Source organism: Kogia breviceps, chromosome 11, assembly GCF_026419965.1.
Source record: "Kogia breviceps isolate mKogBre1 chromosome 11, mKogBre1 haplotype 1, whole genome shotgun sequence".
In the NCBI taxonomy this organism is placed as follows: domain Eukaryota; kingdom Metazoa; phylum Chordata; class Mammalia; order Artiodactyla; family Physeteridae; genus Kogia; species Kogia breviceps.
Genome location: NC_081320.1, coordinates 12,005,321 through 12,030,983, shown reverse-complemented (window position 1 = coordinate 12,030,983; position 25,663 = coordinate 12,005,321). Strand labels below are relative to the sequence as shown.

The 25,663-nt window shown below is 42.5% G+C and overlaps 1 pseudogene; it reads right to left on the bottom strand.

Moving 5' to 3' along the window:
- Positions 1-21,003: 21,003 nt before the first annotated feature.
- Positions 21,004-21,687, bottom strand: LOC131765474 (5'-deoxynucleotidase HDDC2 pseudogene; annotated as a pseudogene).
- Positions 21,688-25,663: the final 3,976 nt, after the last annotated feature.

The window sequence follows — 25,663 nt, the reverse complement described above, 5'->3', positions numbered from 1 at the left end:
CAAATATTTACAGACATAAGGGGAGAAATTGCCAATAATACAATAAGACAAAATGGACTCTATTGAACCAAATGGCATCTGAGGTCCTTTCCAGTTATAAAAATAAATGGTACTAGTGCCTTGTTTTGTGTCTAACTTTGCTCTTTTATAAAAGTAAATTCATTTTTGCCAATTTACTTCTCATCTCCGCTTCCTCTAGCCTTTTCGTAGAAGAAACCAGTATTGATCTTCTTCATTTCTCTCTTAAGAAAGTGCTTTATCTCCTTAATTACTTAGGGGATGAGAAGTGTCCAGATTACAGACTTGGAAAAGACTGGAGGCAACAAAAAAGCAAGTGAAGTAGGCTAGTTATAATGGCAATAATAATAATAACAATCAACACTGTGAATTTTTTTTACATAAGAAAAATATTCTCACTGAAGAGAAAGTAAAGAAAAAGAAAAAAAGAAGATTAAAAATCCCCTGTAATGCCCACACAGTCATTGAATAGCCGTACTTGTATAGATTTTAATGTTATTTTTACAAACTTTACATTTTAGTCTTCATGGAGTGAGTTTAATTTTCAATCCAGCATTGGGCACAGTGCCCAGGACAAGAACTTAATTAACGTTCAATGAAAAAATGATCTCACTTTTATTTTTTGTGTGACTCTTTTCCAGCTTTTTTGAGATATAACTGGCATATAATATTGTATAAGTTTAAGGTGTACAATGTGATGATTTGATACATGTAGCTAACATGAAATGTTTATCACAATAAGGTTAGTTAACACATCCTTCACCTCACACAACTACCATTTCGTTGTTGTGTTGTTGTGTTGTTATGGTGAGAACATTAAACGTCTACTCTTGTAGCAACTTTCAAGCATACAATACAGTATTGTTAACTGTATTCGCCGTGATGTACACTAGATCCCTGAAACTTATTCATCTTATAACTGAAAGTTTGTACCCTTTGATCAACATCTCCCCATTTCCCCCACCCTCAGGCCCTAGTAACCACCATTCTACTCTATTTCTATGAGTTTGAATTTTCTATTTTTTTTAATTTTGAAATTTTTAGATTCCACAAAATAGTGAGGTCATACAGTATTTGTCTTTCTCTGTCTGACTTAGCTTATTGTCTTTAAGTTTTCCCATATTTACAAATGGCAGGATTTCCTTCTTTTCTGCCTGAATAATATTCCATTGTGTATAAATACCATGTCTTCTTTATCCATTCATCCATTGATGGACACTTAAGTTGTTTCCATATCTTAACTATAGTGAATAAGGCTGCAACAAATATGTGAGTGAAGATATCTCTTTGAGATAGGATTTCATTTCTTTTGGACATATACAGTATCTAGAAGTGGAATTGCTGGATCATACAGTAGTTCTATTTTTAAAGGATGTTGATTTTTGTCAAATGCTTTTTCTGCATCTATTGAGATGATCATATGATTTTTGTCTTTTATCTACTATTGTGATGTTTCACATTTATTGATTTATGTGGAAACATCCTTGCAAGGCAGGGGTAAATCCCATTTGATCATAGTGTATGACCCTTTTAATGTGCTATTGAATTCAGTTTGCTAAATTTTCTTGAGAATTTTTGCATCCATATTCATCAGGAATATTGGCCTGTAGTTTTCTTTTCTTGTAGTATCCTTAACTGGTTGAGATGTTAGGGTAAAGCTGGCCTCATAAAATGAGTTTGAAAGTGTTCCCTCCTCTTCTGTTTTTTGGAAGGGTTTTAAGAAGAATTAGCATTAATTCTTCTTTAAATGTTTGGTAGAATTCACTAGCCATCTGGTCCTACCTATACTTTTCTTTTTTGGAAAGTTTTTGATTACTGATTCAATGTCCTTATTCATTATCAATCTGTTGAGATTTTCCATTTCTTTGTAATTCAGACTGGTAAAATATACATTTCTAGGAATTTATCCATTTCTCTAGGTTGTCCAGTTTGTTGGCTTATAATTTTTCACAGTAGTCTTTTATGATCTTTTGTATGTCTGTGATTTCAGTTGAAAAGTCTCCTCTTTAATTATAATTTTATTTATTGAACCCTCTCTCTTTTTTTTTCTTAATACATCTAGCTAAAGGATTGTCAATTTTTTTATCTTTTAAAAAAATCAACTCTTCGTTTTGTCACTCTCATCTATTGTTTTTCTAATTTCTATTTCACTTATTACTGCTGTGAATTTTGTTATCTCCTTCCTTCTGCTAACTTTAGGCTTAGTTTATTCTTCTTCTAGTTTTTTGAGGTGTAAATTTAGGTTATTTATTTGAGACACTTCTTTTCTTTTAATGTAGGCATTTATCACTATATACTTCCCTCTTACCTCTGCTTTTGCTTCATCCCATAAGTTTTGGTATATTGTGTTTCTTTTTGTTTGTTTGTTTCAAGATATTTTTAATTTTCCTTTTGACTTTATCTTTGACCCATTTGTTGTTCAGGTATGTGTTGCTTAATTTCCACACATTTGTGAATTTCCTTTTTCCTCCTGTTATTGATTTCTAGTTTCATACCATTGTGGTCATAAGTTATTGTATATGATATCAATCTTTTAAAATTTGCTAAGATGTGTTTTGTGACATAATATATGATCTATCCTGAGAATGTTCCATACATGCTTGAGAAGAATGTCTATTCTGCTGCTGTTGGATAGAATGCTCTCTATATGTCTGTTAGGTCCATTTACTCTAAAGCATAGTTCAAGTTCAATATTTCTTTATTGCTTTTCTGTATAGATGAGTTATCCATTGTTGAAAGTGGGGTATTGAAGACCCCTACTATTATTGCACTGCTGTCTATTACTCCCTTCATATATGTTAGTATTTCTTTAATATGCTTAGGTGCTCCAATGTTGGGTGCATATATATTTACAATTGTTATATCCTCTTGATAAAATACCACCTTTATCATTAAATAATTATCTTGTGTTTTGTTACAGTTTTTTACTTAAAGTCTATTTTGTCTGGTCTCTAGGTGGAGTGAAAATGAAGTGGGTCTTTCAGGCAGTGCCCCACAAAGGGTGATGGAGATTCTTTCTATCTGGGGAGTTCCCTCTTGGTGCTGAACAACGCTGGCTTGAAGGATGGGATGATGCAACCTAAATGAAACTGTTCTTCCTTCCCATTTTGTGCAGTTATTCTCAGATTTTCTGTTCCTCTGTGTTGCTGAAGTTTCTTCAGTGGACTCCAGAGCTCTCTTAGAACTGTTTTTGTTCATGGATAGCCGTCTAATTGTTTATCTTTGTTGGGGGACAGAGGATGGGGTTTCCTATTACCATCTTGGTGACATCACCTCAATGATTCCATTTTAGATGAGAAAATTGAGGCCCAGAGAGGATAAAGGATATAACAAATTTCACCTATTCATTCAATGTTTATTAAGTACCAACCATGCGCCAGACCCTGTTCTAGGTGCTGGAGACACAGAAGGCAACATTTTAATGTGTCGAGACATATGGTAACCATGTAAGAAAATTAACTATTTCAGTTAGAGGTAAATGCTGTGTCAGCAATAAAACAGAGTGATGTGGTAGAGTTGAGAAGGAGATTCACGAAGGAAGCTCATCAAGGAAGATGTCTCCCAGGAAATAACTCTGAACTAAGCTCTAAATGATAAAAAGGAGCCAACCATGGAAAGGAAGAACAACCCAGCTAGAGAAAACTATAAGTTTATCTAAGCATAAAGGCTCTGAGGCAGCAAACAGCTGGATGAGGGCAAGAAAAAGCTAGAAGGTCAGTGTGACTGGAGCATCATGAGAAAGGGGGGAATCAGTGGTGTTTCAACAACTGACCCTCTGAGAAAAAAACAAAAAAATCTTGGTTTGTAGCATTTCCCAGTTTCCGAGGTGTAAATATTTCCACCATGGCCAACTTAAAGCTATCAACATGGTGTCATTAAATGCAAAGTTGGAAAGCCCTGCACACAGCCATCTCATGAGCAGGTATAAGTGGCTTCAGGACACCACTGAAAGTGGTATGAAATGAAATTGAGAAACAGATAAGGGCCACCATCACTAAGGTTTTGTAAGCCGTATTGAGGAATTTGGACTTATGACAAGATTATCGGGGGACTTCCCTGACAGTCCAGTGATGGGACTTCACCTTCCAATGCAGGGGTTGCAGGTTCAATCCCTGGTCAGGCAGCTAGGATCCCACATGCCTCACGGCCAAAAAACCAAAGGAAAAAAAAAAAACATAGAGCAGAGCAATATTGTAACAAATTCAGTAAAGACTTTAAAAATGATCCACATCAAAAAATCTTTTAAAAAAAACATATTATAGGGAAACCATTGGAAGATTTTAAGCAAAAAGTAACATTACCAGATTTATATTTTTTAAAACATGATTATAACCACTGTGTGGAAAATGGACTGTCCAGGAACAGAAGTGGAAACTGAGAGACCAATTAGGAGGCTATTGCACCATCCAAGGAATGTGGTATCTTGGACTATCATACATCGAATCTTCTCTAGTGGATAATGAAAAAAGAATAAAAATATTTTGGGTACTAATTCAGAGGTAGAAGTAATGGTCACCCTAGTGGATTGGATGTGGGAATGAGAAAAATTAATGAATAAAAGATAACTTCTAAATAAACAAACTTATGGTTACCAGGGGAAAAGGGGAGGGGGGATAAATTGGGAGATTGGGATTGACATATACACACTACCACATATCATAGATAACTAGGGACTTCCCTGGTGGTCCAGTGGTTAAGAAGCCATCTTGCAATGCAGGGAACGCCAGTTCAAGCCCTGGATGGGGAACTAAGATCCCACATGCCGTGGGGCAACTAATACGTGTACTGCAACTGGAGAGCCCACATGCCTCAACTACAGAGCCCAAGCACTCTGTGCACTGCAAGGCAGAGGCTGTGCTGCCACAAAAGATCCCGCATGCCGCAACTAAGACCCAATGCAGCCAAAAATCAATTAATTAATTAATTAATTTTTAAAAATAGATAACTAATAAGGACCTACTTACAACACAGGGAACTCTACTCAATACTCTGTAATGACCTATATGGGAAAAGAATCTAAAAAAGAGTGGATATATGTGTATGTATAACTGAATCACTTTGCTGTACAGCAGAAACTAACACAACATTGTAAATCAACTATACGCCAATAAAAATTAATTTTAAAAAAACAAAAACAAACAAAACAAAGATATCTTCTTAGATTTTTCATGAGTAACTAGGTAAATCTTGGTGTCATTTACTGAGGAAGACCAGGAGACGAACAGGCTTAGAGTACGTGGTGAGTCAAGGGTTCTTGTTAGGACATGTTTAGCTTGAGACACCAATTAGATATTCAAGTGAAGGTGGCAAACAGTCAGATAGATATACAAGTCTGAAGCTCAGAGAAATTAAACACAGGCTGGAGATATAAACTTAGGAATGGACAGCAAACAGAGGGTAAATGAAACATGGGACTAAATTAGACCTCCTGAGAAGAAGGCAGACCCAGAGCTGAGCCTGGGACATGCCAACATTAAGAGGTATGAGAGGAAGAGCCAGCAAAGGTGATTGAAAAGGGCAGCCAGAGGCAGAGGAAAAGTAAGACGGAAAAGAGGAAAATTAGTTGTCTTAGAGACCAAAGCAAAGGGAACTTCCCTGGTGGTCCAATGGTTAAGAATCCGCCTTCCAATGCAGGGGATGTGGGTTCGATCCCTGGTCGGGGAACTGAGATCCCACATGCCCCAGGGCAACGAAGCCTGCATGTCGCAACTACTGAGCACTCGAGCCACAACTAGAGATCCCTCATGCCACAACTACAGAGCCCATGCACTCTGGAGCCCACGTGCCAAAACGAAGAGCCCACACACCACAACAAAAGATCCCACATGACAAAAGATCCTGTATGCCGCAACAAAGATCCTGTGTGCGTCAACTAAGGCCTGACGCAGTCAAAATAAATAAATAAATATTTTCTAAAAAGAAAGAAAGAAAGAAACCAAAGCAAGGAAGCATTTCAGAAACAAGGGAGTGGCTACCTGTATCCAGTGCTGCTGAGAGATAGGGACAGATGAGGACAGACAAGTGGCTACTACATGGCGGTCAAAGGTGGCCTTTGGCATGAGAGTCTCAATGGATTGGTGAACACAGCAACCCTACTGGAATAGAATGAAGAAAGGATAGAAGTACAACCCTCTGGGAAGGAACACAAGGAAGTGGGGTGGTGGCTGGAGAGAGACATGGGGTCAAGGGAGGGCTTCTTCATGAGGGTAGACACTTGGGCAAAGACCTGGGAGAGAGGGAAGAGGGGATGATGTAGGTGAGAAAAGAGTCCTGAGCAGGCTGTGAAGGGGGGGGTGAAGGTGGGGAGTAAAAGCCAGAGCTCAAGATAACTGTTGTCCCCAGGGACACCTCTTCCACTGTAAGAGAAGCAAAGGCAGGTGGATTCAGTATTTCAGGGGGAAGATAAGAGATTTCCTGACCTATTATCTTTGTTGTTTCAATAAAGTACAAAATGACAATTATCAGCTGGGCATGAGGTTGGGTGAAGGTGAAAGTACTCCCTCTATTCTGCCTTCTCCCCTTTACCCTACTAAATGCAGTCACACTCAATGCCCTGAACTTTTCCCTCACCTTTTTGTCCTGCTCCTTCAGATCCTGCTCTGACTCACCATGCTATCTCTCCTGAGTAAGAAGTCTACATTTTAAAAACAGAGTCTGGAAATAACACATTAGTTCCCCCCACCCCACCCCACAATTCTTCTCTATCACAGAAACATCTCTGCCTGGTAGGGGAATTTTGTTTCCCCAGAAATGGTAGGAAGACCTTAACCTTGGACCTGATACCACAGCTATTCACGTGGACAAATGATGAATGACATGAGACTCTAGCATGTAACTCTCCAGGCTCCAGTACAGCTGCATTACTCACATTTAACCACTGACCCTCCATCCATAGAAAGCGAGCTTTGGATTATCTGCCCCAAAGAGGGGAGGGACCCCCCAGAACCATTTACAGTCCTCGCCAACATCTTGGAAGTGGCAGGTTGGGATTCAAATACTGTCTGTAGAATGTCTACAAACTTGACATTTAGCTCTATTTATTGCTATAAGTGGATGGAACTCAAGCCTAGATACCCACGCATTTCCCGTTCCCAGTAACGTCATCAGGGCCATCTGCCTCTGCCATCCCAGAGAAGGGTAAAACAGGCCTCCAAGCCAACCAGGGGTGGAGGCTCATGCCTGAAAAATGAATTCTTTGACCCACAGCTTTTTTTTTTTTTTTCCACCAATAGAAATACTTCCAGGCTGAGTTGGCAAATGGGAGCCTGAGAAACGTGCAGGGAAATTCTGGTCCCTACTGCAGCTACTGAGTAATCGCTCTGAATTCATTTTGTCTCTCCCAGAACTCTGTCTGTGCTTCCTTGGGAATTCCCCCAGAACAGGGAGTCTGCAATAAACTTGATGTCATGCTATATTTATTTCTAAGGCAGGAAATGGAATATTTGTGGAACTTCCTTTGCAAGAGGAAATGATGACCTTTAAACTTTCATCGAAAGAAAAGGAAGTATATGCTGTAATAAGATTCCCTCGGTCAATACTATCCAGCAGGGCTAAGAATCTCTTGCCTTTGGAGTGACCTCAGCAGAGCCCCTGAGAGACAGCTGGGCAGTGGCTCCACGGTTCTCAGGACCTAAGCCCCAGAGACCCTTCCTCCTCCCACCCACCCTCCACTCACATGAGGCCTTGAATTTCATTTTCTAAGATTCAGAATGAAAAAGACTCGTCTACAAGAACTCCATAGTCTCTACCTGAGCTTATTTCCCAAGCCTGTCCCTCCACACCCCCTTGCCCATCAGTCAGTTGGCATCCCTGAATGAGGAAGGAACTTTCTACCTGGTCACCAAAAAGTCCTCCTTGGCCTTCAGGCTGCTCCTCATCAGCTGAGTTTCCGCCAGGCTGGGCCTCTTAAAACCTCTCCCTGAGACTTCCCTCGCAGTCCAGTGGTTAAGACTCTGCGCTTCCTTTGCAGGGGGCACAGGTTCGATCCCTTGTCAGGGAACTAAGATCTTGCATGCCTCACAGTATGGCTGAAAAAAAAACAAAAACTCTTCTGGGCTTCAGGTCCTGGAATCCCTATACTCAGAGGCTTATTTAACTCCCCTCCCCTTTTCCCTCCCCTTTTCCTGACAGGAAGATCCATCCCTAACTGACTCCTGAGGTGCCTCCATTGACCTTCACACCATCCTGAATTGAGCTGCAGCATCTCTTCTATCCTCGCAAGACATCACCCTCACCCATGGGCTGGAACATTCTCCTCCTGAGAAGTTTCCACAAAGCAGCTGCTGAAGTAAAATGAGAAAAGGAGGGATAAAGGGAGAGAGGGAAGAGGGAAGAAGGAGAAATGACTTTTTACTGAGTACCAGATGTAACTAATATATCAGGCAGTCTGAACTTCATGAATGACAAACAAGAAATGACTTTGTTCTCAGTTTATTTTTGTACATGGTGTTAAAGAATGTTCTAATTTCATTCTTTTACATGTAGCTGTCCAGTTTTGCCAGCTCCACTTATTAAAGACACTTGTCTTTTCTCTTTTGTATATTCTTGCCTCCTTTGTCATAGATTAATTGACCATAAGTGCATGGGTTTATTTCTGGGCTTTCTATCCTGTTCCATTGATCTATATGTCTGTTTTTGTGCCAATACCATAATGTTTTGACTACTGTAGCTTTGTAGTATAGTCTGAAGTCAGGGATCCTGATTCCTCCAGCTCCGTTTTTCTTTCTCAAGTTTACTTTGGCTATTTGGGGTCTTTTTTTTTTTTTTTTTTTTTTTTTTTTTTTTTTTTTTTTTTTTTTGGTACACGGGCTTCTCACTGTTGTGGCCTCTCCCATTGTGGGGCACAGGCTCCGGACGCGCAGGCTCAGCGGCCATGGCTCACGGGCCCAGCCGCTCTGCGGCATGTGGGATCTTCCCAGACCAGGGCACGAACCCATGTCCCCTGCATCGGTAGGCAGACTCTCAACCACTGCGCTACCAGGGAAGCCCAATTTGGGGTCTTTTATGTTTCCATACAAATTGTGAAATTATTTGTTCTAGTTCTGTGAAAAATGCCATTGGTAATTTGATAGGGATTGTAGTGAATCTGTAGGTTGCCTTGGGTTGTAGGATCATTTTAACAACATTGATTCTTCTAATCCAAGAATGCAGTATAGCTTTCCATCTGTTTTCCTCCAGCAACTGCTTCACACATGCTCTATCAGATCCTTCTGATACCTCCAGCCAGTGCAGAACTTTCTGTTGAAGGGCCTTCATATCTGAACAGTCTCAGGTTCCAGATAAAGAGGGCAGATATGAACTCTTTCACTGATTTTGTTCCTTTTCCCAAACCCCACTAAAATAACATTAAAGGGATCTTTAAAGGCACAAACCCACAAGGACAGAGAGAACAGGAAAGGAACCAGCAAAGGTGGAAGGAGATGAAGATCAGGCAGCTCCCTGGCATGCACTTTGCTGAGTGCACATTCACAACAGAGATGCAAGAGGTCCTAGCCTCAAATAGGAGTTTTTCAAGGAAAATAAAATTTTTTTGAAAGCTGGAAAGCAGCAGTTGGACAAGTGGAAGTTGATCTTAAGTGAGCAGTGGAAAAACTGAGAACCAGCCAACATCTAATATCTCTGAGAGAGGGATTAGAGGGAAAAATATGGAAGACTGCTTGAAAGCCAATAAAGAGACCAAAGAAAAAGTACCTCTTGTGCCATTCCATTTTCATAAAACTCTAGAAAATGTAAAGTAATCTACAGTGACAGAAAACAGATCAGTGATTGCTGGGAATGAAGGAGGGGAAGAGACGGAATTACAAAGAGGCCTGAGGGAACTTATGAGGTGAGGAATACATTCGCTATCTTGATTGTGGTGATGGTTTCACAGAGGTATGTCAAAACATATAAAGTGAACAATTTAAATGTGCAATTTATTATATGTTGGTTTTACCTTAGTAAAGTTGTTAGAAGTACTGACAGGGCTGTGAGGAAATTCTCATTTGTTGCTGACTGGTTCAGTGTTTTTGAAGAATAACATGATAGCAATTTAACATCTGGATAATAATTTACATGACATTAACAGAGGAAAAAATAAATAATTATATCCACAGATGACTTTTCCCATGTTAACAGAAGACAACAAGAAGACTCCATAAAGCATGTAAAATAAAGGGTCTTTGAACTAGGGAACACCAGGTGTATTTGAAGGTGGAAGAAGTATCACAGAGTAATTAATGACAGCATGCAGCATGATGCTGAGAATCCCGGCCCTTCCCCCACACATACCACTTGCAGAAGGCTGATGGCCAGGCCTTTACCCTTTAGGCAGGAGACTAAAAGAGGCTTCTCTGGGGAACCAAGCCAATACTGATACTAGGGCTTGTTCAACCCAATGGCCCTGACAAGGCATCAAAGGACGACACTCACAGCCAACAAGCCTTACCTATATTCTCAGAGCTTCCAATCAGCTTTTGAGCACCCACTTTTGCACATAAGCGGAAAATCTAGGATTACTAAACATCGCAGGAACTTTCTAGCAAGGTGGGTATAAAAACAAACCAACTAGAAAAAAGCAGAGGGAAAAGAAGAGACTATGCAAAGAGAATGAAACTTTAAAAACAACAACAACAAAAACTATTATGAATGTCCTCAAAATAATAAGATAATGGGATCATGAAATAGGAGGAAGATACCATGCAGGAACAAAAGAAGGGCTGGGGGAGAACATTCAAAGAAAAAGGAAATATGGTAAGAGAAATGAAAAGAATTTAAAAGTTGGGAGATTAAGTTAAACAAATCTCCCAGAAATTAAAGCAAAAGACTAAAGACTTAGAAATAGGACAGAATCAATAAGAATATTAGAGGGCGGATCCAGGAGACTCAGAAGCTAAAACTAGAGGTTCCAGAGAAAAAGACAAGAGGAAAAATCAGAGAGGAAAGGCACTTACTCAAATAATTAATAAAGTTTTCAGAACTTAAAGGACAGGAGTTTCCAGATGGACATGGCCCATTAAGTGTCTAGCATAATGAATGAAAAAGATCCACAGCATAAAATTTCAAGACACTGGGGATGAAGACATAATCCTACAATATTCCAGACAGAAAATCACAACCACATGGAAATAATGGGCATCTGAATGGTATCAGACTTCAAGCAGCAATATTGAAAGCTAGAAGTAAAGGGAGCAATGCCTTCAAAATCACAAGGGAGAATTAATTCCATCCAACCCAGAATTCTATATCCAGCCAAACTATCAACCATATGTCAAGGTAGAATAAAGACTTTCTCAGACATGTAGGTTCCTAAAAATATTTTTCGTTCTTTGGCATCTTTTCCTAAGAAGCCACTAAAGGGAGTAAACCAAGACAGAAGAATACATGGGAAACAAGGAAAGGGTGGCTCCAGTGCAGGAGTAAGGTGTAGGGAATCCTGATGGTGAAGGAGATCTCAGGATGAAGCTGTATGCAGCAGTAAAGAAAGCCAACAGTCCAAGGTAGAACAGGTCAGAAAACCTAGGCAATATTCTTTTTCTAAGATAAAAGAAACTGCCTAATACATCTGAATGTCTTAAAATTTAAACAGTTACTGGAAATTTAAAGTTGGATTAATGATCATCAGAGGTGGATTTACTGTGAAGCTAATCAAGCTTAAATCTCAAGACCCTTCATTTACAAGGCCCCTTGCAAAGCCTGTGCTTAGTTTGTATTTGTAATTTTTTTAAAATAAATTTCTTTATTTTTGGCTGCATTTGGTCTTCACTGCTGTGTGCAGGGCTTTCTCTAGCTGCGGCGAGCGGAGGCTACTCTTTGTTGCGGTGTGCAGGCTTCTCATTGAGGTGGCTTCTCTTGTCATGGAGCACAGGGTCTAGGTGCGCAGGCTTCAGTAGTCGTGGCACATGGGCTCAGTAGTTGTGGCTCGCGGACTTAGTTGTTCCACGGCATGTGGGATCTTCCCGGACCAGGGCTCAAACCCATGTCCCCTGCATTGGCAGGTGGATTCTTAACCACTGCACCACCAGAGAAGCCCTGTATTTGTAATTTTTATTTGTTTTCTTAAAGAGGGCTGCCAATAGAAACTATATCCAGCCCCAGAGATAAATACATAAAAACTAAGCAAATGAAAAAAAGACAGTTATTAACTCAAGGGAAAATAACATGTTCAACTGCAAAGGAAGAGTTTACTAATTGGCTTAGTTCTGAAAAGCACTGACATATTCATAATCATATAAACTCTTATTATTAATCTAAGAAAATTAAGATATAACTGTATTAGGCAGACTGGGAAATAGGTAAAGAGGATGGTTGGGGCAGGACAGAGAACTGAAATTCTCATTTTCCAAAGTGGGAAGATCATCCTTAATGCCTAAAACTTAAAGTTCAGGAAGAAGTAAAGCAAGTATCTCATTAAAAATAAGAATTAAGTACCAAATGGTAGAGATGGGAGAAGAAGAATCTGCTATATTTAATATATTTTATATTTATATTGATTAATATACATTTATATCTATTAATAATAATACATTAGCATTTAACAAATCTTCTAGAACTACTTGACTCTTTACATGCAGAACTTTGCTTTTATTTATTTATTTATTTATTTTAACATCTTTATTGGAGTATAACTGTTTTACAATGGTGTGTTAGTTTCTGCTTTACAACAAAGTGAATCAGTTATACATATACATATGTTCCCATATCTCTTCCCTCTTGCGTCTCCCTCCCTCCCACCCTCCCTATCCCACCCCTCTAGGTGGTCAAGAACTTTGCTTTTAAAAAGACACACACACACACACAGGGGCTTCCCTGGTGGTGCAGTGGTTGAGAGTCCGCCTGCCGATGCAGGGCACACGGGTTCGTGTCCTGGTCCGGGAGGATCCCACATGCCGCTGAGCGGCTGGGCCCGTGAGCCATGGCCGCCGAGCCTGCGCTCCGCAGCGGGAGAGGCCAAAACACTGAGCGGCCCGCATACCGCAAAAAAAATGTTTTTCTTATTATAACAAAAGTAATATACGTTTGTTGCAGATATTTTTCAAATAAATAAAAGCACAAAGAAGAAAATTTAAAACATCTGTGATTCAAAATGCAAAATATTTCTGTTGTGGACATACTGGTATATATCCAGCCGGTCTTGTTTTTATAAAACAGAATCATAAATACTGCTCAGTAACTGAAATGTAGGCCAAAAGGAAAAAAACATATTTGCTTCATCCGTGTCAATGAGTTTACATTACTATTTTATGAAGAGGTTTTAAAAGATAACAATAAAAAATCAAAAAGGGTAAAAATCATTAACAGAAAATTAATGAAATTTTTAAAGTGAAAATAGCATTGGTGAAAGTGTAGGAAAATGGGCACTTTCATACAATGCTAGTGGCAGTGTATATGGACCTTTCTGGAGGGCAATTTGGCGATAGAGTCCATAAACTTCTGGACCCTGAATTCCACTTTCAGAAATTTAGCCAGAGGAAAATTTATCCTACGGAAATGTATTCCCAAGATTATATAAATATTTGCCTTTATTTTCTTCTCATAATTTCACGATTTCTTTTTAATGTTTAAGCCTTTCATTTATTTGGAATTGAATTTGGCATGAGGAAAAAAAGGCAACCTTTTCATTTTTTATTTTCCAATGGATTATTAGTTCCCAATGCACCATTTATTAATTAATCTATGCTTTCCCCCTACGCTTGTAAATACCGGAAGTTTGGCTTTGACATGTAATCCGCTGCCGTTCAGGATACACTTCAGGAAATTTTAGACTGAAAGTCAGAACATCCTGTCTCCTTCCTCAGACCTATGAGACAAATAATATGTCACTTCCTCTCTTTTTACTTTCGTTCTATGAATTCCTTCTTTCCAAATTCTGCAAGGAAAGGCCACTGGTTCCATTGTATAGAAATTCCCGGGGCTGCAGACAAAGCAGAACTAACTAAAATGGGGAAATCCGGGAAACGCTATTGGTTCAACCTACCCTAAGTGGTTACTCAAACTGTCTAAAGCCTAAATCATCATCTTCCTCCCCAAACCATTTCCTCCTCCAGACTTCTCCATTTCTATTGTCCAGACTCAAGATCTTGATGTCATCCTAGAGTGTCCTCTTTCTTCTCTCTCACACACCCAGGACCCAGCACGTCAGTTCTTCCTTCCCTACTTGGGCGTCTCAGATCCGCCCCTTCATCTGGTCCCATCACGGCTTCTCTCAGCCAACGCCTTGCTCACCTTACACGTCTCCCTGCCTCACTCATTTCCTGTTCTAATCACCGTCAAAATTTTCTCCATCACAGCATGGCTCTGCTCCAAACGCTCCAGGGCTTCCTCCTTGCTCATAAACGACAGTCCAGATATCATATTGTTGCAGCAAAAAGAGAAATGAGACTTTTCTGATAAACAAGGAAAATAAGGAAACAATGAACAGGCTGGGAAAACAACATAAACAGACCTGAGGGCTTCCCTGGTGGCGCAGTGGTTGAGAGTCTGCCTGCCGATGCAGGGGACGCGGGTTCGGTCCCCGGTCCGGGAAGATCCCACGTATCGCGGAGCGGCTGGGCCCGTCAGCCATGGCCGCTGAGCCTGCGCGTCCGGAGCCTGTGCTCCGCAACGGGAGAGGCCACAACAGAGAGAGGCCCGTGTACTGCAAAAAAAAAAAAAAAAAAAAAAAACAGGCCTGAAAGAGTTAAGCAATCTTGGTTAAACTTTAGCTGTTACTACTAACAAACACTTGTAGCTAGACTTATCCTTCACAAAGCTGATTACCCTCTGACTCCATACAAATTACCCTTTGCACCTGGCATTTCTTCTCCCCCTATGCTCCCTTGTAGCACTGTTCATTTCAGAAAGAAGGTCACGGGCCAATAACTTCAAGGACACCAGACCAGATAACTTCAAGGATGCCAGCTTTGGCCATGAATTTGCAGAAGAGAAGAAATGCAAGAACTTCACCACTTTGATCCTTATCATATACCCCTGACTGCAAGCCCCACCTATAAAATCTTCTCCGATCCCCGAAGGAGGGGGGCACAGTTCTTGAGGCGTTAGCATACTGTGTCTCCCCTTTGCCTGGCAAAGAAAATGAAAAGCCTCTCTATTTCTTGTCTTCCAATTCTCTGTCTCCGTGTTTTTAGTTGGCATCCGTGCACAGGGAGCCAGATTTGGCAACAATATCAATACTCAGCGATGCCCGCTGCAATTTGGGAATCCAACCCACCTCGTCAGTGTTTTCTCCTTCCTCTGACACAAGCTCTCGATCTCTTAAATATTTTGTTATTTCTCTCCTCTTTTACCTCCAGTCTCAACTGGATTTAGGGATCTTTATTCGAGTATTGAATAAAGTATGATGGTGCCTACTGTTAATTTCTAAAATTTTAAATTACACTGCACCTTAACGCCCATGTATTTACTTTTCTCAGTGGGTCAGTAGCCCTCACAAAAGCACAGTTCTCAGTCCCAAGGGAAGGCCTTGCTGCGGAGCACAGGCTCCGGACGCGCAGGCCCAGGGGCCATGGCTCGCGGGCCCAGCCGCTCCGCGGCACGTGGGATCTTCCCGGACCGGGGCACGAACCCGCGTCCCCTGCATCGGCAGCAGGACCCTCAACCACTGCGCCACCAGGGAAGCCCAGGCCTTGCTTTTTCCAAGCTCTTCTTTTAAGAGACATAAATGTCTGCAAGTTGCACCATATTCGGTCCCGGAAATTTTGCGTCGACGATTTTACCAGACCACTTTCCTCTAAGCCAAGAAAGAGCTGGGGTCAGAATAGGGCACTGGATGACTAAAATGAAAGGGCTGAAAGAGGTCAGAGCAAGCTGGAAGGAGTGGTAACACCAAAGGTGAGCCGGCAATGGTTTTGGCTGCACTGGGACCTGTATCCTCACGTGGATGGACCAGAGCCGGCAGCTCCCTTGCCTCCCAGGACCCCACACCTTTACCTGCCCCTTCCTGGGCACCTGCCCTCTGACCAGTGGGTTTGCCTACCGGGCCCTCTCACCCGCTCTCGAGTGTTCCATTGCTAAGGATTCCACAACACCAGCTCCAGCCTGCTGTCTCTCCTGAGCTCTAAACGCATGCCTGCAACTCCTGCCTCATAAGCTCTTCCCGCTCCACAGCCTTTTCTCCAAGTCGGCCACCATTTCTCTCAGAATGTGGTGCCTTGGTATTCCTCACTGCTCCTTCCAGAATACGGATAACTCAAATACATCAGCCGTCCAAGTGGGTGGTTTTCTTGGGGCCGTCTATCTTCCTCACACCCCACGACTAACCAATAACCAAGTCGTGTAGATGCTGCCGTGTAATAACTGCAGTACATCATTTTCTCTCCACCTCCACTGCCACCACCCAAGTCCGAGCCATCCTCATCTCTCACTGGGAGGATTCAATAGGCTTCTCCCCTCATTTGCTTTCTCTCCTTTAAAAACACAAACCTGGGCCTTCCCTGGTGGCGCAGTGGTTGAGAGTCCGCCGGCCGATGCAGGCGACGCGGGTTCGTGCCCCGGTCCGGGAAGATCCCACGTGCCGCGGAGCGGCTGGGCCCGTGAGCCATGGCCGCTGAGCCGGCGCGTCCGGAGCCTGTGCTCCGCGACGGGAGAGGCCAAAACAGTGAGAGGCCCGCGTACCGCAAAAAAAATAAAAATAAAAAAACACAAACCTGACCTTTTAAAAACACAGACCTGACTTTACCTGCTTAAAATATCTCAAAATGCCTTCAGAATAAATCCAACGTCGTTAGTATGTTTACAAGGTTGTCAGTGACCTGGCCCTGCCCACCCCTTCACCCTCAACTCATGCCACTTTGCCCCTCACTCTTTTGGCTTTTGCCAAACTGGCCCTTTTTCCGTTTCTCTAATACACAATAGTCCTTCTAGCTTCGGGGCCTCCACGCATGCTGTTCTCATTGCCCCAGACATGAATCTCTTTCCATACATCTATCTATACCTTCATCTGGCTAAATCCTCCCCTTCCTATCCATTAGGTTGCTTTCTCAGAGAGACTTTCTGTGACTTTTCAGAATAGATTAGGTTCTCCCCTCCCACTGCATATATTGATATCACCATACGACCCTTTTCTTAAGAACCACCCCAACTGTGATCATGTGTGCAAGATATGGCTTCCCGGCTAGCAGAGATTCTCCATGAGATTCAGAAAGGTGTTTCTTTGCATCATACCTCATTCCTCAGCTCCAAACATGTTCCTGGACCAAAGATCCCCATCTTCTATGAATGAATGAAAGAACTGATGACTTTAATAAGTATATTCCAGTCTACTATACTCACTACAGACAAGCTTGCATTCTATTTTATTTTATTTTTTTTTGCAGTACACGGGCCTCTCACTGTTGTGGCCTCTCCCGTTGCGGAGCACAAGCTCCGGATGCGCAGGCTCAGTGGCCACGGCCCACGGGCCCAGCCGCTCTGCGCATGTGGGATCTTCCCGGACCAGGGCACGAACCCGTGTCCACTGCATCGGCAGGCGGACTCTCAACCACTGCACCACCAGGGAAGCCCATTGCATTCTACTTTAAATTCCTTTGACTGTAACCTGATTTTTGGCTAGCCACATCTGACATTCGCTGCAGCAAATCTGTGCTTTCCATTCTGCATCACGGAGAGACTGGGACTAGTAAGAAAAAGGTCTAAAATTCCATGGATGGAGGAAGACGGATAAATCCCAAAGAAGGGACAGCCTGGGCAAATGTGGAGAGATGGGAGAGCACTGGACATTGGGAAAGAAGGGAAAGGAAAAACTAACACTAAACTGAACACTCTTACAAACACAACCTCACTTAATCCTTCTAAAATCCTGTGAAGGAAGAATTACCAGCCCAGTTTTACAAATGAGGCAACCAAAGTTCTAACAGTTAAGGAAATTGCCCAGGGCCACACAGTAGGAGAGACAGACATGAAATGTTAACCCTTATGCTTTTACTCAGCCTATTTCCTCAGCCTGGACTATCCATTCTCCACTATCGAAATCTAAGTCTTCAAGACACGGCTAAAATGCAGCCTTCGGGAAGCTTCCCTAATTCTTGGTGTTAGCTTCAGTCACTCCCTTCCCTTCTGTCTGTTTCTGTCTCTATTACAGTACTTCTCTTATTCTGCTTGTGCTATTGTCATCTACATGGGTCTTGCCCACAAGTTCCAAGCCTGTTAAGGGCCAGTGGATTTCTTTGCCACCTCTTTCCCATGGCTTCCAATACAATGCCTTACACATGATGGAGCCATGAAGCAGGTTGTCAAGAGCACTCCAGGAAGGCTTCATGGAAGTAGGCTCTATAGGAGCCCCTTTTCCCCTCGGCCTCCAAGCCCTGCTCCTGAGACCAGGCTCTCTTAGGCTGTTCCTTCTCCTCCAGGGGAGCCACAGTGTTTTGAGCAACCCTGCAGGACATATAATGGCTTACCTGGGGACAGCACTGGATGGAAAACCTCCTGGATGGAAGAGTCCAGAAAAGAGGAAATTAAGATGCTATTTTTTCCTTGGTTATTCCTTTTTTTACCAAAATACTCCAACACTTGTCCAGCCTTTCAGGCTCAGAAACCTAAACTTCCTTTTCTTGAGGGTAATCGAGGGCTCAGATGGTCCTCCATGTATACCAAGCTTTCTAGAAAACAAGCCTGAGTCATCATCACTTAACAGTTGGAGTAAAATTACCATTTCCTTCCAATATATCAGCAACCGTTATATATTTCTGTACTAGCAAAGGAACTTTTTTCTATATGTACTCAAGAGTGACAAATCAAATTCGCCATTGAAGTAATGAAAAAGCAGTTATCTCTTTGTGACTCAACTGTACGTGTGACTGAGAAAGATTCTACAAAGGATAGTGAGGGGACTTCCCTGGTGGCGCAGTGATTAAGAATCTGCCTACCAAAGCAGGGGACACGGGTTCAACCCCTGTTCCGGGAAGATCCCACCTGCCTCAGAGCAAGTAAGCCCGTGTGCCACAACTACTGAGCCTGAGCTCTAAAGCCCGTGAGCCACAACTCCTGAAGCCCACGTGCTCTAGGGCCTGTGTGCTGCAACTATAGAGCCCGAGTGCTGCCACTACTGAAGCCCACGCGCCTAGAGCCCGTGCTCCGCAACAAGAGAAGCCACCGCAATGAGAAGCCCGCGCACCGCAACGAAGAGTAGCCCCTACTCGCCGCAACTAGAGAAAACCCTCACGCAGCAACACCAAACGCAGCCAAAAAATAAATATATTTATTTTTTTTAAAAAGTTTTTAAAAGATAGTGAGGAATGAGTTCCGTGTGGGCTCTACGTAACCAAAGATAACATTTCACGAGCACAGAGCTGCCATGAGGCAGAACAAGGTCATGTTCGAGGTAGTCATGAAATACAGAATGAACAGCCAGGGCTAGAAGCCTAGTAGTCATTCAGTACAACTTCCTCCCTTTATAGATAAGGAAGGCCCTGAGAACGTGTGGGAATTGCAGGAGGTCACGCAACTGGTCAGGGTCAGGGTCAGAGTCAGATCCAACTCTCTCGCCTCTCCCACCTCACTGTCTGCAACACCTGCCACTCCACACCCTGCCCGGGCCACAATTGCTCTAATCAGGGGCCCATCCTCTCCAGCAGCCAGGAGTTCATAACAAAGGGAGGGAGGAGAGGATCATGCACTGGGCACGGGGCCTTTGCAATTGACCGTTTGCATGCAAAAGTCAGTCTCACATCATATTAAATGCTCATATTTTGTTTATAAAAAATGCTTTGAAACATTGTAAAGTACCATATAAACGTTAGGGCTTTAATGTAATTATTATGTGCTTTGATTCTGGGCTGTTACTTCAACTTTATTGTTGGCTATTATGTTTTCACAGTTAATTGATCTTTGTATCTGGAATCGAAACTTGGCCAAAATGAAAACATCTGATTAGGTTCTTGATTGACCTTAGTGGAAAATTCATCTCCCAGAAGGTAAAGAATGTGACAAGAAGCATGCTAATCTAGACACACTTCTGTCCAAGAAGAAATCGATTATGTGAAAGAGGAATTTTGAGAAAAAAAAATGCATGTCACTTTGGAGTTTGTGATAAAGGAAGGATAGTCATCCATAGTAGTAGTCAGAATAGGTTAGGCTGTACCAGAGTAACAAATAAGCCCTGAAATCTCAGTAACTTAACACTAATGCTGGTTGTTCTAGTCTCATACGTTTACAGCCACACCTCATGCATTTGTAACCACACTCTCAGGAATACATGACCTCTGAAGTTGTTGCATCAGGGGAAGTTGGCAATGACAGAGGCACATACCGACCCTCGATTGCATCAGCCTAGAGGTGTAACATATCACGCCTGACTTCCTGCTCACAATGCATTGGCCAAACCATGTGTCCCTAATCTAACTGCAAGGGAGATCAGGAAATGAACATAGACATTTATCAAGTAATCCCACAAATGAGTAGATGGGTATTCGGTTAGCATGGTCTACCAAATATATGTTCCTTAGATTTCAGGCAAGCAAATATTGAAATGCTTGGAGTCTCTCATCTGTATCAAAACAAATCTATACCTGCCTTGAAAAAAAAAGACTGAAAGGAAATACACCGAAATAATAATAGTGAATACTTTTTTGGAATAGTTATTCAATTGTTTGGGGTGGTTTTATTTTCTTCTTCTTTCTTTTTTTTTTATTTTGCATTTTTTGTATTTCCCTAGCAATATTTAATCAACATGTTTTAGAACCCCAAAAAGTAACACAAGTTTTTTTTTAATTGAGAAACAAGTTCAGGCCAGAGATAACTATGACTCCCATAAGGAAAATGACTCAAAAGAAAAGGAAATTGCTTAAGAATGCACTTCTAATTAGACAGTCACAATTTCTGATGAACTATGATTTTTTTAAGGTTTTAAAAATGTATTTATTCAGCTCATAAAAATCCCCCCACCCTCCAGTCTTCATCCATGGCATTTTCAGGACCAAACCCTGTTCTGTAGCTTCTTTTACTGTCCAAATTGTATCACATTTCTTGCTGGAGTCCAGGCACTTGAAAAGAAACAGACTCACATCTGGAAATCAACAGACCAACAGTGGCAAAACACAATACCATGAAACAGAAAAATAAAATGTTTGTTACAGGAGAGCATCTCACGAGTGTGGCTCTCCGGCGGCGGCGGCAGCTATGCTAGCGTTTCTTTCTGCCTCAAGTTCAGAAACAAGCTGGGCTATCTCAGGGTGACTGAATTTTCCTGCTGTGGAATTGTAGAAGTCCTGCCGTCTCCCAGGTTTGTTCTCAAGGTCTTCATATTCAGATGCCTGAAGAATCATTTCACATTGGGCCAGCTGCTTCACACATTCAGCTTCTGCACTAGGTTGGGTCTCATATTCTTCCCAAAGTTCATAGAGTTCTTTTCTGAGATCCTCTGGGAGGAGCTGGGTTAGCTGCTTCATAGCTTCTTCTTCTCGCCTATGTTTTTTTTCTTTGGGGATGTTATCTGCTGGTGCTATGTCCCCAACGATGCATTCTGCCTTATCATGAACCAGCGCTAGGCGTACACATCGGTCTTTGTTAAGATGTTCACCTTTGGTCACCAGAGCCATAATTGCCATCCTCTACATGTGATCTGATACGCTCTCTAGCTTCTGGACATTTCTGTATACCCAGGCAGTACGTGGGACTCTCTTGAGCTGCCCCACCAGCCTCAGGAACTGCAGCAGGTTCCGGGGCCCGCGGCCCGAGATGGGCGCAGCCATGCGGCTACCGATCCCGACAGTGAACTATGATTTTTAAAGTGTGTCTGTGAAAGAGAGAAAAAAGGACACAGAGCCAATGGAGAAGGCAAAGAGGGGGCACAGCTCTATTTACCACCATCTCAAGAGAAGAAAGAAAGAGAATTTAGAAACCATAAAAGCACATACATCAGGGAACAAACAAGCTTAGGGAAAGAAAGGGACTCACAGCTAAATGCGGATTTGCTGGCTGACCATGCAACTGCCCCTTCCTGATCCCGTCAACTTGAATTTCTCCATTTGCTCCAAGCCACAGCCATCCCATGCTCTACGAGTTCCCAGAGCACTTGCCCAAAGTTTACCCAAAAGTAAATGAGTAAAGACCTTAGTGGGGTCGACACAAGGCACTGCCCGGCTGGCTCTTGCCTCCCTTCCCACCCTCATCTCACCACCTTCTTAACCCCCCTCAACTCTGGGCTCCAGCCTCAATGCCCTGCTTTCATTTCATCATTTGACCCCCATGACTTTTTCTCTTCCTGGAATGTTCCTCCTTCCTTTCCCATTGAACTACCCACTCCCGATCTCAGACTAGCTCCTCTGTTCAATGCCCTCACAGCACTTTTATCTCAGTTTGTACATATCTACTCATATAGGGGATTATTGATGAGCATTTTGCTCTCAGCTTCCAGGAGAGCAGAAACGATAGCTGGTTTTGCTCACTGAATGGGGTTTCATTTTTTTTAACTCCTTTTTTACTTACTCATGAGGAGCCATAGAGAGATGACATCTTCACCTTACCTTTCTTTACTAAAGAGCCAGTGTCACTGGAGAGGGGGAAATTTTGAACTGGAAATCAAGAAACAGCGAGTTTTCATTTTTCGTTTCCTCTCATCATGAACTCGCCATGTGACCTTGGGACATTGACACTCCCCCTCTCTGAGCCTACTTGCTCTTTTATGAAGTGTTTAATCTAGACAGTGTCTGAGGTGCATCCTTCTCCAACATATCATTCTAGGTCCTTCGATAGACTAACAAGACCAAGCAGAAGAAATTAGAAATTAACAAGAGCCGGAGAAAGGAAGAGGTCACACACTAAGTAAAAGAGAATCCGTCGTGGTCGATTGAGCCTCGGCTCTGGAATCTGAATTCCATTTCGGCAGCTTGGTAACCTTACGATCTTAGACAGATGGCTCCATCTCTCTGGACCTAGACTTCCACTTCTCTAAATGTGATAAGAATACCGACCTCACAGATTTGATTATAGTATTAAAGGAGATAATGTTTCATAACACCTGGAACCTCAAAGACTAGGTTACCTGTGAGATCCTTTCCTCTTTCCCACTAACTTTCATGGAATTTAAAAGCAGATTATAACTAAATAGGGCGTGAGTTGAGACCAAAAATCTCTGCATGTGATGGTTTACTCACACTTTATTCCTCTGAAGAGGCTTTCCACCATCTAAAAAGAAATCATTGCATTCCCTGAAAATTCACACAAGTTGTGTTTCTCCCTTCAATCAAGCAGTCTGTCACCCTGTCACATCCAACTACATGCAATGATTTTAAAGTTGGTTCCCAAGATGTTTACAGATGATTCCTGTCTTCGTGATACAATGACAAGAGCATCACCGAAGTCCCCATTCAGACTCCGCCACGATCATGTACTCGATTACGCTGATCGCCTTCACCCCTTTCCTGTATTTCTAAAGAAAAAAGTGAGATTTCATTGGAGAAGAAGAGAGGAAAGCTATTTCAAACCATTTCTTTTTTACCTTTTTTTTTTTTTTTTTACAAAGAACCTTAGAATCACTGAATGATAGGCTGTTTGAGGCAGGAAAGACCTTTAAGGACAATCAGTTTCAGCCCTGTCACTTGGCGTTGGTGGGGATAAGAGACTGGCGCATCTATATGCAGTGGAAAGAGAAGCTTGGACTTGGAATCAGAAACCTGAGTTCAAGTGCTGGCTCTGCCAGTTTTGTGACCGTAGGTTGGCCACTTAACCTCTTCAAGGGTCCTCAGCTGTGAAAGGGCACGGTAATCACTGTCTCTCATAGGTAAAGTGAGGAGCCAGTGAGACAGTGCCGGTGAGAGCTCTTTGTGAACTATGTAAAGCAGTTTTCAAATGAAAAGCACCACCGTGACTGTTAGACCCACAGCCTCCAAGCTCATAAAGCGTACCCAGTCACCTACCAAAATACTACATCCTCTCATCCTGCATACCTATATCATTTTTTTTTTTTTTAAGATTTCATTTTATTTATTTTTGGCTGCATTGGGTCTTTGTTGCTGCACGCGGGCTTTCTCTAGTTTTGGCAAGCGGGGGCTACTCTTCGTTGCAGTGCGTGGGCTTCTCATTTGCAATGGCTTCTCTTGTTGCAGAGCACGGACTCGAGGCACGTGGGCTCAGTAGTTGTGGCTCATGGGCTCAGTAGTTGTGGCTCGCGGGCTCTAGAGCGCAGGCTCAGTAGTTGTGGTGCACAGGCTTAGTTGCTCTGCGGCATGTGGGATCTTCCTGGACCAGGGCTCGAACACGTGTCCCCTGCACTGGCAGGCGGATTCTTAACCCCTGCGCCACCAGGGAAGCCCCAATACCTGTATAATTTTGTGAATCATGAAAGAAAAATACAGATGCCCAGCAAAACCCCTGGCACAGAATAATGGCACAATAACTTTTTTCTGAATGACTTAGATTAAAATGACTAAAGAAGGAGTTTTGAGGCCTCCCCAGAGTCAAGAAGTGGATACAGGAAACCACTCAAGTTCCCAGTCCCAGGACAACCCACAAACACCCTTGGAGCTCCAGTATGTTCTTCTCTCTGTTCCCTAGAAAGAAGTGGTGTGGTGCTGAGAATTACTTACAAGTCATGCTTTGTTCACACTCACAGAAAACACATTCCCCAAAACAAAGCAAGGGCTTCTCACTCTCTAAACCTCACCCACATTTTTGTTCTTCCTTTAAAAACCAGATTCCTAAAAGGTCACATGCAGGAAAAATTTAGGTGAACTTTTTGAACTCTCTCAACAACCACATTTGAGTAATTTTCTATGACAGAGATGTGACATCGGCCAGGATGGGTGTCGCCACTGATGCTGGAACCAAGGGTATTTTCCTGGATTACCAAAGAGGTGGTATGTATTCCTCCCAGAAACTTAACCCACTCTGGGTTTGAATGGAGGCCTTCACCTGAAAATGTCCTCCCTGTTGAAGTTTCAAGTCCTTATTTTCACGAGAACTATATTTTCTTCAGTGAACTAAGACATTACAATGATGACTATACAGAGTCCCAAGTGACAGAAGCCATCATTAGCGCTGTTATTATTTTTGTTTAATTGCACCTCCATAGCAGCCCACATTCACTATGTGCTTTGCAATCGTTTCTTAGTAATAGTCCTCACAAGACCCGTAGGAGGCAGAGGGGGTAACGAGTGTTAATATTTCTGTGTCGCCTGAAAGAGAAGCACAGACGTAGAGAATCAGCTGCCCTCACCCTTCACAAAAGGATCCATCCTGAGACACCCAAGCTCGTCCCAATCTGGTCCTACATTTACATTGCCTGCATCCAGGATGCCAATTATTCCTGTGGCTCTTATTTATAACTAGTATAACGCCAGGTCTGTGACGAGGAGGAACTGAACTGGACAATAGAATCAGAACCAGAGATTTTGCACCTAGGATAGACCTTAATGATCACCTAACCAACCTCATGATTTACATTAAACGAGGCCCACACAGCATACTTTACTCAACTCACATCAAACCACTTTACTCCTAGTCCTTCTGAGCTTTTTTGCTTTTTAATATCCTGTTGCATTGTGGTGTCTTGCCTTCCTCTCTTTACTTTTTTTTTTTTTTTTTTGCGGTACGCGGGCCTCTCACTGTTGCGGCCTCTCCAGCTGTGGAGCACAGGCTCCGGACGCGCAGGACCAGCGGCCATGGCTCACGGGCCCAGCCGCTCCGCGGCATGTGGGAATCTTCCCGGACCGGGGCACGAACCCGTGTCCCCTGC